Source organism: Ambystoma mexicanum, chromosome 4q (assembly GCF_040938575.1).
Source record: "Ambystoma mexicanum isolate Mex_15411 chromosome 4q, UKY_AmexF1_1, whole genome shotgun sequence".
In the NCBI taxonomy this organism is placed as follows: Eukaryota; Metazoa; Chordata; class Amphibia; order Caudata; family Ambystomatidae; genus Ambystoma; species Ambystoma mexicanum.
Window position 1 is genome coordinate 1,150,819,086 of NC_090928.1, and position 15,314 is coordinate 1,150,834,399.

Below are 15,314 nucleotides of genomic sequence, written 5' to 3' on the forward strand. Positions count from 1 at the left end.
TGTAAATTATGTGCATGGGCAACATTTTCAAATAACTGCATTTTAGTTTGCTGCCCTGCTGGAGTGAGATCAAATAGGATTATATCATAAGCAAATGGCAAAAAATGAAGCCTCAAGGTACCCAAGCGAGCTGGAAAAACCGTTGCATCATACCACATTTTTTCCAAGTCCGATAAGTAAAGATTGAACAATGTGGCAGGCAAGTTATAGCCTTGTTTCAATCCCAATTCTGTAAACATAGCTTTTGTCGTTGCCCCCTCTGCTGTCAATCGAATCCTATAGGCAGTGTTCGTGTGGAGCTGGATAAGCCAGTAAATCAAAAGCCCAGATATTCCAAAGGATGCCAGCTTCTCCTATATTAGATTACACACAACTGATTCAAAGGCATTAGACAGATCTAAATAGGACATGTAAATTGGACATGCACCTTTATTTTTTGTTTCAGCCAATAAATGGGATAGTATAGACACATTAAGCGCAGTTCCCATCCCTCTCCTAAAACCAGTTTGACATTTAGAATATAAACCATGATGTTCGATATATTTCTCCAAGTCATACAAAGAAGTATCGCAAAAACTTTTGCAGATGTATCCATTAATGATCTAGGTCTATCATTTGCCGAGTTACATGGATCCCCTTTTTTGAATACTGGTATTATAATCGAGGTAACCGATGATGCTGGAATCGAGTGAGTTTGAAAAATCTGGTCGTACTTTAACTTTAAGATACCCGACCAGAGCAATGGCTCTGCTTTATGCACACATGGCGGGATGCCATCAGGGCCCGCTGCCCTTGCACTTGATAGTTTACCGATAGCCCACACTATGTGCTCTTTAGTCCAATTCATTGCACATGACCCCTGATTCGTTAATGGCATTTTAGTAATTTTCATAAATCCTTCAGGCAATGTATATTAAACACTGATGTATTTTTCCCAGACTTCCGCTGGAATAGTGTTAGCTGGCTGTTCATACCTAGAAATATGCGATTGTCGAATACTTGTCCAGATACGTCTAGTGTCCTTTTTGCACAGGGCACTAATGATCGCTTGATTTTCTTTAATATGTAATGTTATCTTAAACCCTTTTATTTTTTTTTATAGACCTGTAGAATACATTTTTTTTTCTTTTCATGTTCGTATTCATTCCACTTCAAATAAGATATTTTGCTTATCTCTCTGTTTTTCTGTCATTTAGTCAGTGTGACCTCTAGATCAAAACCATATTTCTTTGGTTGCAAGCAAGGCTTCTGAGTTTTTAGAAGTTCTTCTAGAGTTTCCTTCACAATTTTAGAAATTACTTCCTCCAACTTAAATAAGTTAAACTCCTGACTTGAAAACTCCTCTTCTAAATCTTCTAACTTTAAGTATACCTGATTCACTACTTTCTGGCACACTACAGAGTTCCATCTCAAATATATATTTGGACGGTCAGTTTCAGAAAATTGTAAGAACTTATCAACTTGATAAAATGAACTTTGTCTACCTATTCTCAGTTGAATGGGCACATGACCACTATTGACAATCCCATGAACAATCACAGGCTTTTAAAGAGAATGTGCTTGGTGTACATGCAGCAATATATATTACATAATTTACCGTTCACACTACGGTGCATACCAATGGGGTTACTATAGAAAGTAATTGCATCATGAGGGAAATGTTCTTCCTTCCACTCTCAGATGCTTGCAATTGCTGTGTTACAAAAAGACACATTTTGCTTCTGTACCTTTGCATACTGCAGCATCTGTGCAATTATTAGACAAAGTTTAGTGTCCTTACTACATTGTAGTGAAGTTCGGGTCTTAGCACTTTCCAGTCGTTACACTGGCCATTTGTTCTTTGTTCCCCTTTACAGTAGCAGTGCGCTAAGATTGTTAAAGGCAGACGCCACTTCTGTTGTTGATGTATTCCGTTATGGTGTACTCCCTATGCCTTTGTCCTGTTTGCTTCATAAGTACACAATTTGCAAACCTACTCTATTGTCCCTTGCAATTCTTGCACATGGTGCTGTTTGTCTATGTTCTTTGCGCTTGGTGATTGGTACCACTATGTAAGAGAGCATCTGCCTTCCTCAGCAGGTTGGATGCCACCCGATCTCTGCAGACGCATAGTCTGTGACTGCTGTCCGCATTAACATGGTGCCAGCAGTTTCACTATGTTGCACAGTTTTCTTTACTAACTAAGGGTATCCTGCTAGAAACCAATAAAATTCACTGACAAAAAACGTTGTTAAAGGGATGTTATGGTTACGTTGCACTTGTAAAAACCTGTGCAATTTAATGGACAAACATTGTTACAGGGACGTTATGGTTACAGGTAAAACCGAAAAACCCCAGAACTTCGCTAGTTATGGTAAGCTAAGCAACCATATGCACTGCAAGGACTAACACCGATGACATCAAAGATGACATCACAAATGTCATTCATGACATGACTGATGACATCATATGTGTATATAGTTTTCACAAACAGCCTCCACAAGGGATTGTCATTGTAATGTTGGCAGAAAACTATCAGAAATCATTGAAAGAACTATCATGAGATACATAGTTCTTTAAGGAATACATTGCTATAAACAGCATTACATTAGAGAGTTCTTTCCAGTACATGAGCCCAGTCATGTCAAAACATAGCAATTGTCTACAGCATGCATCATACAGGTGCAATAATCAAAATCTTCGGATGTTGGATCGTACAATGATGAATGCTTTCGTTTGAGAGCTTTCTGCCGTGTGACACATGCCATAAGTAGGTGCAAATGCCTCTCTTACTACATTACTGTACTACTACACACAACACATAAAGAGAGCACAATGTATACAAATATGAGCATACACAGAGAAAGTAAAGTAAACAAAAATATAGGAGTACCACCAGAAAGTGTTCATACCCTCACCGCTTATGTTCATGCACAGAACTGATTGCTGTGTTTCAGGCTTGCTTCTTCCCCTATGTATATGTATTTTATGATGTGACTCAACCCTAAGGAAAGTAGTGTCGGAACATATGAGAAGGGTAAGGTCAACAAATAAAGCACCTTTCCAACTTTTAGTTCCTGACTCCCAGGGAAGAAAAGCACCCGGTGAACATATGTCACTGAACAAAAAAATAGGGATCCACACATGCAATGTCATCAGTTAATTAATGAATGACATTTGTGATGTCATCCTTGATGTCATGGGTGTTAGTCCTTGCAGTGCACAGGGGTAGCGTGAGTAATGGTTGCTTGGCTTACTATAACTGGAGAATTTCTGGGGGTTTTCGGTTTTACCTGTAACCATAACGTCCCTGTTACAATGTTTGTCCATTGAATTGCATAGGTTTTTACTTTCGCAACTTAACCATATCATCCCTTTAACAGCGTTTTTTGCCAGTAAATATATATATAGGTAATGGCACGTGGTCTATCGACTCCTCAGTCACTTAACTGTCAACACCATATCTTGCTCCCCAACACTCTCGCACTCCACACCCGTATTGCTTTTTCCTGCAAAAGGTGCACTTACATCTACGTGCTCATGGGCACAATTATAGGGAGGGACAGGGGGTTTGTCCCCCCCCAACTTCTGTGGCATGTTTCTTTGCCCCCCCATCTTTTGGAGGAAGGGCAGGGGGGCTGCACACATCAATTATGTAATTGGACAGCACCAGCCCGGCTGGGGTGCTCAGCAAGGCTTGCACTGTCTCATTACATAATACAGAGATGCCTGGCAGCCGCGCTGCAACACATTCAGGGCTGGGATGCCCTGCGTGACTCAGTCCCTCACCCTGGCTGGCCTGAATCAAAGTCAGCAGCCAGGGTGCTGAACTGGGTGTTGCAGGGCCTGGCCAGCAGCACAGAGCATCGCTTTCCGGCTTCATGTTCGTGCTGCACACAGACAGAAACTAAGAAGTTCATTCAGCTTCCTGGTTTCTGTCTGGCGGCGCGCGAGTGCGAAGAGGTTAGGGCAGTGTAACATGAGACATAGCCCGGGTGGTATTTGAAGGCAGAGCAGATGTACTTAAAAAACAAATGTAATTGTGTTTGTGTATGTTTGTTGGGGATCTCTGTCCAAGCCCTCGGAGGCAAAATACATGCAAACATCCTAATTATCATATGGATTGCACCAACAGAAGTGACGTCACGGAAAAGGACATTGCAAGGTGCATCGTCAGTCTTTGATACTTGGAGGCACCATGGAAGTGACTTTACAATAAGTTGCCATAAATAAGCCAAGTGACAAATAACTGCAAAATACCTAAATTGCACTATTGTTATATGTGGAGCAACTCTATAGTCATTAGGCTTTTCCATTATAATAGCATGATACAGTAACATAAGCTTTCAAGTGAATCAGAATCACTTTACAGAGCTGCAGATAAGGCACAATGTCATTAAATAATTTGCTCAGGATCACACACTTGGTTAAATGGTGAAACTGGGATGTGGACAATTTAAGAAACCGTGCACATCTTTGCAGGCTTAGTTGATATAGATATTTATTAAGGTTTTGTTTTACAACATATCATTATTTATAGCAATGCATTGGAAGAAAACCACATTACATAATAAACTAACCTTTCATAGTAAACTAACCATACACTATATACATTGTCATAGAAATATGTTGAGCAAAGTGAGTATGGCTTTAGTTTCATTCTCCCCATTCTGCATGCAAAGTCACAATGGAATCATGCATGTGAGTCTAACAAATCCTCCTTGGATTTTAAAGCCATAGTCATTATTTCATAAAGCATGCAATATTATGCACCCTTCTCACATCTTATCACTCCCTCCCATTTACATTTCTAAAGGGACAAAAGTCCCTGCTAATAGTACCCCCTTCCCTCCCGTCAGTGCCTAATGGCTCACATTGTAATACTCTGTTGATACAGAGCAACGTGAGGACCCTCTGCTGCCCAGAGCTCCTTGGGACATTGTCCTGGCAGTGAGACACTTCTACCATTCGGAACGAATAAGGTGCCCTCCTGCCAGGACACTGAGCGTGCTGAGAAGGAATTGCTCAGAACCATTGTCCTGCCAGCGGGACACTTTTGGCGTTGGGCACCCTCTTTGAGGTGCCGAATGAGAGAGGTGTCCCAATGACAAATGTCCCGGCCTGGCTATTAAAAGAGCTATGGGGGGCACCTTGACCACCCCTTTGCGACTCTCCCACTTGGTACTCCACTGCTTGGAGCCATTTGAACACAGGAAACCATACCTTAATTTTAATCAGTCAGAATCTTGTAGACAAAATCTATCAGCACGTAGACATATAAGGTGCTGTGCAGAAATCTAGTTTCTAGATATATGGCATTTAAAAATGTACACCAATTATACTTGGTCACCCACTGCACTGCATTAACCAATGGTCTCTGCCTTTGAATGAAATGAAAAATGAGGCAAATTGCTGACATTCCAGTGATCCTTTTCGGCCATGGCTTTATAGTTCAGCTAGGTCAAGTCAACGTAGCTCAACATTTCTGGTATCAGGGTGTGATAAAGTCTGGTCTGCTCAATGGATGTTGCGCCACTGTTTGCATGTGTTATTGTAAATGTAAATGTAAATGTTGTCTGCACACTGTGTATGTCAGTGGAGGTGATGGGTGAATTTATGTGTGAATGAGAGTGTGAAAGATAAATAATGAATTGTTTGTATGTTCTAGTGGAATTAATTTTTTGAATGTTATGTTGTATCACTGGGTGCATGGCAGGCCGGCTGAAGGTGTGTGGGGGCCCAATTGAATTTTAAAGATATGCCACCAGTCTTATGAAAGTTATAACAGAGCATCAGCAATGGACTCTTGTGGTGTAGTAGTTTTGTGTTATCCCTCAGGGATTTAGGTTGTTTGACCAACGTACAAAATCACGGCAGAATTAACCGTAATCATTTTTGCGGCGAATACGTTTTGACCTCGGTACAAAAACCAAACCCATGTCCCCTCAAACCACCAGTACACTCATAAACCCCCCCACTTAACTTTTCTCCATCCGCTTCCTCTCCTGTAACCTGCAACGTCAGATCCATCCCTTTAACGTGGGTCGGATCTGACGCTGCAGCGTCCCTTTTCTTCTTCTTATTGGTTTGGCCCCCTGCCACCAATGCTGAGGAAGCCGGGGACACCCCTGCAACCGCCAAAGCCAAGAATACTGAACATGGGCTGAGGGGGCCACCCTTGCAACCACTGATCTTCATGTTCAGTATCTTCGGCTTCGAACTAATGGTGATGACTGAATTTGGTCAAATCTACCATTCGATCTTTTTATTTTTAACAATTTGGCCGAAACGATCCCTCTGAGCCACCATCCACCCTCCCTTCACCCCACCCCTTTCCTTCAGTTGTCATGTCCCCCCCAACATTTTCAGCAAAGTGACTCCACTGTACGTGCTCGCCTGAGTTCCTCTGTCCCGGTGACCCCTCAACGGCCTGCACAATCCGGGAGCAGCAACCCACTCCGTAGAACAGACAGGAATTCAGGCAACACAGCTCCCGTAAACCTCTTCAGTTTGTGCAAATGTGGCAAATGTGATTACTTTTTTCCATGGGTCTGGTGGAAAAGTGATTCTACAGAGCTATGTTCTGTTTGCCATTGGGGCGTGTTTTTGGCATTCCAGGCACTTCTCGCTTTTCTTTCCCCTGCAGGTCTCTGCGTGCTTTTAAATCTATGAATCAATTTCCAGCACTAGTCATGTTGTTCGCTCAATGTTCTTGCTCGCGCTAACTATTTCAATTAGGCTCTATATGTTTATTATGTTGCAGATGTGTGAATTTAGTTGGCCTACTCATTCTCTGTAAATTCTTTCCGATGTCGCCAATGTTGTGGCTAGTGTGTCACATTTAAAATGTATGGGAGGCAATTGTTTTAAAATATGAATATGTGAGCTCGGTGGCTATTTTGTAATTACATTTTATATTTGCGGTTATAACAAAAATTAACAAAAAAACATTTACTACTGGTTGAGTAATTATTCATCTGGGGAACATGAGATAATTTAAAGAAATTAAAAGAGGAGAATTGTTACCAAAGGCTTACTTTTCTCTGTATATTTTCTTCAATCATAAACCTTAATGATAAGTGTTTTGCACCTTTTACAAGAACACAAGAAGAAGCAGCACACAGTGCACTCTGCTATCTGTTAATCCGCTTTTATCAAGCCAGGCTCCAAGAGGCTTGCATTTTAATGAAATTCATATTGGCAGAGAGACGAAAATTATAGCATGAAATAGTCCCCTCTCCTGCATCTGTTCATTTTGCAATATTGAAATTCTGCAGTTTAGTCGGAGCTCAGAGTCTGCTGATCGGGAACACGGTCATGGATTAACGTTATTGTCAAGTAGGAACAGGCAGCATGGTCGCACATGAAACTCCTGTTTGTGGCACACATATCCAGAGCAACAGTCTGCCTTGTATAATGACTTTCTTTAATATGGCATTCTAGCGAATATATTCTAAAATATTGTAAATATGACGATCCCCGGCACAGAAAAAGTGCAGTTTACTTTTGCATTGCAATTACGTATTATGGATGAATAGTCATTTAAAAGCTGCAATTTGACATCTTGCAGATGTTCAAGCCCTGCATAATGCATCTCTGTGCATCACAGGAATGGCGCAACCCTAACCTGTGTCTACTGTCTGTAACCCCTCATCTCCCCCTCTCTCAGTATCATGCCAGGGCCAGTCACCCTTACCATCCTATCCTAATTGTATCCAAATGTCTGTACCTTTACATTTGCCCACTTTTTGCATAGCCATGTGTTGCATCACAAGCAGGTTTCAATGATATAAAACTCAGCACATACATACATACCTATATCTATACATATATAGACACTTCTACACACATGCATACAAATATGTGGCAGCCATTTTAGAAATTGTGGCAGCCATTTTAGAAATGGGTCTGCACTGTGTCAGCTTTTTACTTGCAGAACACCCGTGGCGTTGGCCTCTTATTTGTCTGTGCAGCACCCTCAATGAAATAAGGCACAGATACCATGGAGGTTTAACATGGCATTTCTCAACCTCATTCATGCCTCTAGTGAAGATTCCCCTCGCGCTCCCTGTGCCTTCTGGCACCCTCCCACATCAGGTGTTCACTCACACGTGATCTTCACGACATTACAAAATCCCACCTTTTTAAACAAACAGTCATCTTTTAATCCATTTCCTCAATGAGTCTCTGAGGTTTATTCCTGGCTCTCTGGGGCCGAACTGCATGACTCACCTGGTCCATCTCTGGGCTGGAACCAACTGGACGGTCACAGAGGTCACTGCCAGAATCTTCTCCATCGCCTTTGTAGAGATCTTCGTTCCTCTCTGCATCTACTTCTTCACATCCTGTCATCACCTCCAATGTCTCAGGGAACCCCCTGAAATGTGAGGAATTAACGTCACTTGCCAGCATCCATCACCAGCCATTATCAAAGATCCTTTGGCTGTGGTGATGGTCAATGGGGTACTGCCAAAAGCTGTTGTTTGTTTGTAGGTGCGAGGCTATCTCACTACTATGGTGCACTACTATGGTGTCCCCTTCATGGAGGCTTGCCTCTCGAGCTTGTCTTCTGGCATCAGCATGACGCTTCATCCCTTCGTTTGCACAGGCATCTCGGTCTCTCAGTTCCTGATCTTCAGGATATTTCTCCTCGGGCAGTGTGACACTTGGTAGTCGTGTTCTGATGTTGCATGATGGAACCTTCCCTGTGGTACCGTGCAGTTTATTTCTGTAGTCTCTCAAAAGCTGAAAGAACACCTTTTCCACGGGTTCCCCAGTCGGGCAAGCTATTTCAACAGTTCTTTTAATGTTACGCATAAACCGCTCTACTGTACCATTGGCTTGGGGCCCTAAAGGGCTTATTCTTCTATTTTTAAAGCCCATACACTCTGCAAAAGTCCTGAAGTCTTGTCCTGTAAAAGGGATCCCATTGTCAGACTGCACCACACATGGAAACCCACATGCCGTGAACATCATATCCAGTGGCGGGATGGTGTGATAAGCCACTGTGGACATCACCAATTGAGTCTCTGGATAGCGGGAGCACTCATCCATTGCTATGATTATATAGTCAACCCCAGCAATGGGTGCAAAGAAATAGCGAATACATCCCGCGTTTTCACAGGGAGCTCAGTCATTTGCAAAGGTTCAGCTCTGGTGTGTGGATTTAGAATAGTGCACATAGTGCAGTCTTTGAGCAATGCTTCAACTTGGCCTTCAAGGTGGGGGAACCAAATTGTCTGGCCCAGGAGCTATTTTGTGGATACTATACCGCTATGTCCCTCATGAATGAGTTCTATAACCTTTTTCTCAGATTTTGTGGTATCACAATCTTGTCTTCTTCCCAGGCAATTGGATGATGAGATGGAAAATCTGCGGGATTCTCCTCCTTACCAAGCCTGTGTAGAATATAAAATCCATAGTCCCGCAGTCGTAGACCCCAATTGACAATTTGGGGAGGCATTTTTGCCTGGGGATTCCCAAAGATGAACAGAAGAGCATGTTGGTCAGTCACTATGGTAAATGGTTTTCCATATAAGAGCAAGTGAAAATGCTCACAGGCCCACACCACAGTGGCTATGCCTCTTCCATCTGGGAGAGGATCCTAATAGCGCAAGAAACAATGTGCCATCTGTCTGCGACTCCGGATCCACTTGACCCAAGATCGCCCCTAGTCCCACAGGGTTAGCGTTGACCATGAGCTCAGTGTCTCTGGCTGTGTTGAAATAGGCTATGTTTTCCGAGACGGGATGCACAGACAAATGGTTTCAAATCCTTCCTGAGAGGACTCCAACCATACAAAAGGAACCTGTTTATTAATGAGCATGCAGAGTTCATTCACTGAAACAAAGTTGTATATGTATATCCAGTGCAGTAACTGGCTAGCCCCAGGAATGAGCGCGAGTCGGATACATTGGTGGGCGGGTTGGCGTTAGTGAGTGCAGCCACTTTTGCCGCATCCAGCGTCATTCCCTGTGGAGAGAATACATGTCCGAAGAATTGCAAAGTACCTTTGCAAAATTCACACTTTTCCCTATTTAGGGTGATGCGGGAGGCTTCTAGTGCCATGTATACCATTGCTAAGGTGTTATGCTGGTCCTGATCTTTCCCAAACACCAGTATAGCGTCACTGTAATTTAGGCAGTTGGGGATGTGTTTGATGACATTACAGATTTTCGCCTGAACGGTCTCAGAAGCTGAGGACCCCCGAAAATAAGGCGCTTAGAAAAGCCCTGAGTGTTTGATCAAAGTTGTTATATATCTGGACTGCTCACTCAGATCAAGCAGGTGGAATGCTCTGTTCAGGTCCACCTTGGAGAAGATCTGCGCTCCATTTAGCAGATGGATCATGTCAGTGATTCTTGGGGCTTCATGATCGCTTCGTTGGGCCTACGCATGTAGACACAGATCCTGATGTTGTCATATCCTTTCTTAGGGACCAGGGTTATGGGTGAGACCCAAGGGGTGTGTCCTGTTGCCGGCTCAATAATGTATTGCTCAAGTAGCTTGTGTAGCTCTTCTTCCACCTGCCGTTGGATGTTCACCAGTATTTCCTGTAGTTTTAGGCTATTGGGTGCTCTCCAGATCAGTGTATTTGTCTATTTGTTAGTTTACCAAGTCCTTTGAACAGTTTGGGGAACAATTGTTCAATTTTTTCTTTGGCGTCAATGTCCTTATGTACCATGATGTGATACAGGATGTAAATCAGGCCCGTGTCTAGAGCTGCCTTGAAGCTTAAGATATATCCACTTTCTGCCACTACCTCAAGCACGTTTCTTGGCTTTCCCCTTATATTTGCAATCAGCCTTGAAATATCCTTTGCAAGGTAGGGGTATCTTGGACCCATAGGGGTAGATGTTCGCCTTTGCTGCCTTGCGTCTGAGAGCACTTGGGATCTTGCCATATACTTGTTCACTAATAAAGTTAACAGTCACCCAGGTGTTCACTAGAAATTCTGCCGACAGGCCATGCACTTGGAGCAACAGAAAGGGGCTATGTTCTTTGGCCTTAGGGTTACTCAGGGCGTACAGGTCTGCTTTTCTCTTTGGTTGTTCGGGTGCTGGATGATTGGAGCTGCTGTTTCTCCATGGCTCTTTCAAGGAGTAGCTAGAGCTACTGTCCGAGGCAGATTATTCCACCAGATATCCACCATAGAGTTTGGACCTCCTCTGGGGCCGCAAGCTGGAGGAGTGATGCAGAAGTCATTCTGGTGCTGGTTTGTCATGATGAAGGCCCAGAAATTAAACCTTCCACTCTTGCTTGGCTGTGGGACATTCAACATACAGCTTTGAAATGGTTCTCTCCCACATATGCTGTACATTGTTGACCCAGATCAGGGCACACACCTTCATGTGGAAATTTATATCTCCATGTGCAACAGAAAGGGTCGCTGCTGTGTTGATGCATCGAGGATGTGATCACCTTGTGAATGGCTTCCGATGGTGCGGCAGACACTTTGATGTTGATCATAGCTCCCTCTTGAAGCTCCAGCTCTGTATCAGACCTCGCCAGCCGTAAGATCTCATCCAGTGACCAAGGCTTCTGAAGAAGACATTTGCAGAATATCGAGGATTCACATCCCACAATGATTTGGGATCTCAGGGCCTCCTCGTTGGAGTAATTGATAAAGTCACAGTGATTCATGTTTATATGCAGACACATCACAAACATGCCCATGGACTCAACCTTGTTCTGCTTTGACATGTGGAACACGTGGTGCTCGTAGTCCACACTAGTGGGCGGGGTAAAATACTTGGTGAGTGCCGCCCTTAAACCAACATAGGAGTCCATGTAATCTGCCGGGAGCTCATCAACAATGTCTCTCACATTGGGCCTTATTGCCAGTGACAGTAGACTGTGCTTTATATCATCATTCAAAGAGCCTATGGCCCGGATATAGATGTCTTATTCTCTGGCCAACATAGTCCATCCGGGCTCCACATTGCTGGTCTCCATGACATCAAAATGGCTGGGCAGCTGCATGGCCAAGTTGTCCTGTAATCTTGATGGTAGGCGGGTGCCATAAAGTTATAATGGTCTGACATGATGTAGTGGTTGATCTCTGCTGTTGTGCAGATATGAAGTCCTTGATCAAAAAGGGGAGTTGGGGTGCCCTTTTGAAGACTGCCAGCTGGGCACCAGAGTTAATGAACAACAAAAGAAGGAGCACAGCAGGAATACGGTACTTGCAACCTAAAAATTGTGCTAAATCGGTGGAGTGCCTTTTCTCGGGCTTAGACTGAATCCAATCCCTGTTACCTTATTCAATGTATGATTCATGCAAAGAGAACAACACATATGCCGTGACATCTTGAATGAATGATTTTATAATTGTTATTCAATTATTAGCAATGAACATGATATTTACATAACAGAAAATAATTGAAAATGAAATTGAACTCAGTATCGAAGTCACTTTTTACAATTCTCTGGTGTGTGGTTCACTGTACTGGACACATGAGAGGGTAAGGTCAAATTACGAAAGTCAGTAATTAACAGAAAACAATCAAATATCCCTCCGATCACATTCTAAAAAATTAAAGTAGAAGATTTGTGGTTCAGGGTGAACAGAAACCCAGTGCTGAGGGAAACGAAGCATGTCTCTAAATATAGTAGAGAGAAAGATACGTGTGCAGGGGGTAGGAAGCAAACTATATATGGGAGTAGGCTCCCAAGTGTTGAGTATTTTATTATGTCCAGGCAGACCACTGGTTGTATGCCAAACCTGGGGTCCGGTGGAGGCCCCTTGCTGAAATCCGTGTTTCGTGGTTCAAGGGAGGAACTTATATTACCACCTTCATCAGGGCAGAATCAGAGTACCCTATGAGGAAAGAAAAGAAAAAAAGGAAGAGCTTGAGTCATTGTTCCCGGCATAGTGCCGTAATGCATGCATGCAATCATAATTAAAAACATGCATGCTTATAACTCTGAGTAGGTTTTGAAGTAACCTAGAAGAAACCCCTATTTTGGCAGAAAAATTATTTCTTACCTTGAGGGGCAAAACAATCCATGGAGATTCAAAATTGGTGCTGCATGTCAGAACCCGCGGCGCCACCATGGCCATAAAACGGGTGGCCCAAACAATATGTATAGACTGGACCTTTGTTTATATAAAGGCTATATCATGCATCAAAAGTCACGTGCCTGTACAGAGGTAAAAAATATGTAGATGGATTATCTACCCTCTATTTCAGTGAGGCACAGCCAGTGGATCCCTGGGCTGGCATGAAACGTAAAAACAGCCAGGAGTGTAGGTAAATATGTAAGAACCTACCATGGATGCCTAGTATAATTCCCCCAGAAGCTGCTCAACACTGTCCGTGCATTGCTGCTGCAATAGGGGACTGGTGAGTGTCTCCTACTCGCCTGGCATATTCCACAGTCTGCAGGAGCTGCGTGTCACTCTTTCCTCCGCGGCTCCTGTGAGCATGAATGTCCGATGCGCGCAGGCGCGTATGAGGTGTTGTGAATGAAACCCGATGCTGGGTGCTCATTGCTTGGCAATGTGTCGGCTGAGAGGAGGTGGATTCATGTGACCGCAGAGAGGTGCTGGCCTGGTCCAACGCACTCAATTGGTGAGTGCACAGGGGGTGTGTGCGAATGTGCCTCAGAGCCGGGTCCCGCCTAGCTATGGGGGGCCGGGTGTGGAACATTAGAGGCTACGTGATGTGAAGTGAACAAAAACTGAGCTCACAGAACTGTGAACAATCACATGTTGCCTTTGGCTACACCCCGTCTCGTCGGGCCCTCCTTGTTTGTGTATTAAGACACACTGGACCTATAGGTAAGGGAGACACATGCCTCAAATGTTTTGAAAGAAGCGGCTTTCTATTGCCTGGGTGAAAAATCCGGCAGATGTGAAAAAGTGAATTAACATGCTAAGCTGAATGGCAATTCTTCTGTGTAAACAGAGGGAATAGCCACAGTCTGGTATGTTTGGTGAGAGTAAATCTCCTATGTCAGCTGAAGTGGTACACAGCTGGAAGCCGGCTGTCTCAAAGCAACAAACTGGTGCTGCTGGTTAAGGCTAAAGTGGTGTTCCTCTCATTGAGCCCGTTGTCCATGCTGTCCAATCTATGGGTCCAGCGTCTCTCCAGTCTCAATAAATGTAGTTGTGTTCCTGGACTTGATTTGACTTTCTCAAGTATACCCCATAGAAGGTCATCAGGTGTGTGTCTCATCTGCATATAATGTTGGACCAAAGGTGATGTTTCATTTTTGCAGTGTATTCTCGATCTGTGTTCAGAGATGCGGATGTTCATTCTGCGCATGGTCTGCCAACATGTCACAGGCCACAGGGGCACTTGATACAGTACACTACTTGTGAGGACTTGCAATTGCTGAAATGCTGTAGTACTCAGGTCTTGTTACCAATATATATTTGCATGCCACACAGGAGCCGCCAGGGAAGTGCCTGTTATAGATCTGAGATTCCACGGTCCTCCTCGTGGGATTGCCTTGGTAAAAGTGGAATATCATTACGAGATCTCTTGAATGCAAAGCGAGGTTCATTCTCTTCCGGGAGGTTGAGTTTAGCCAGAGGCCAGTACTTCCGCATGATGTTTTTGATGGCAAATGTATGGGGGCCATGTGTGAGTACACACGTTAGTCTATCTTCTTCTTCTCAGCTCTTGCGTGGTTCTGAGATCAGCTGACGACATGTGAACCTAGCCCGCTTTTTGGAAGTCGTTATGAGTTTTCACGGGTATGCTCTGTTTTTAAGTCTCTCCTCTAGGTCAGCCGCATTGCTATAGAAATCCTCCAGTCGAGTGCAATTTCTGCGCAGACGCATAAATTGTCCATATGGCAAATTTTCTTTCATATGCATGGGGTGGTAACTGGTGAAATGTAACAGTGTGTTACGATCTGTGGGCTTCCTAAATAGGTTTATGCATGAGTTTGCCCTCCAAGTGGCTGATTTTTAAGTCCAGAAAGTGTATAGCTTCCCTATTGTGTTCCATTGTAAACTGGATATCTGGGTCACAGTTGTTCAGCAACAGAAAGAACAAGCCCAGTTCGGTTCACTTCCTTCCCATATAAAGAGGATGTTGTTGATAAATCAACGCCACCATTTTATATGTGCTTGCCATGGGTTCTCTGCATTCAAAATGTGTTTTTTTCTCAAAGGCTGACATGTACAGGATGGCCATGCTCAGGCCGAAAGTAGCACCCATGGCGGTGCCCTTGGTTTGCAGGTAAAATTGGTTATTGAAAGTGAAGAAGTTCTTACAGAGCGCCAGTCATGAGTTCAATAATGAACGCTGTTGGGGCTCTTGATTGTAAATTATTCTCTGTCAAATATTTGTGTATACAGTCAAGGGCAGCTCGTTGGGGGA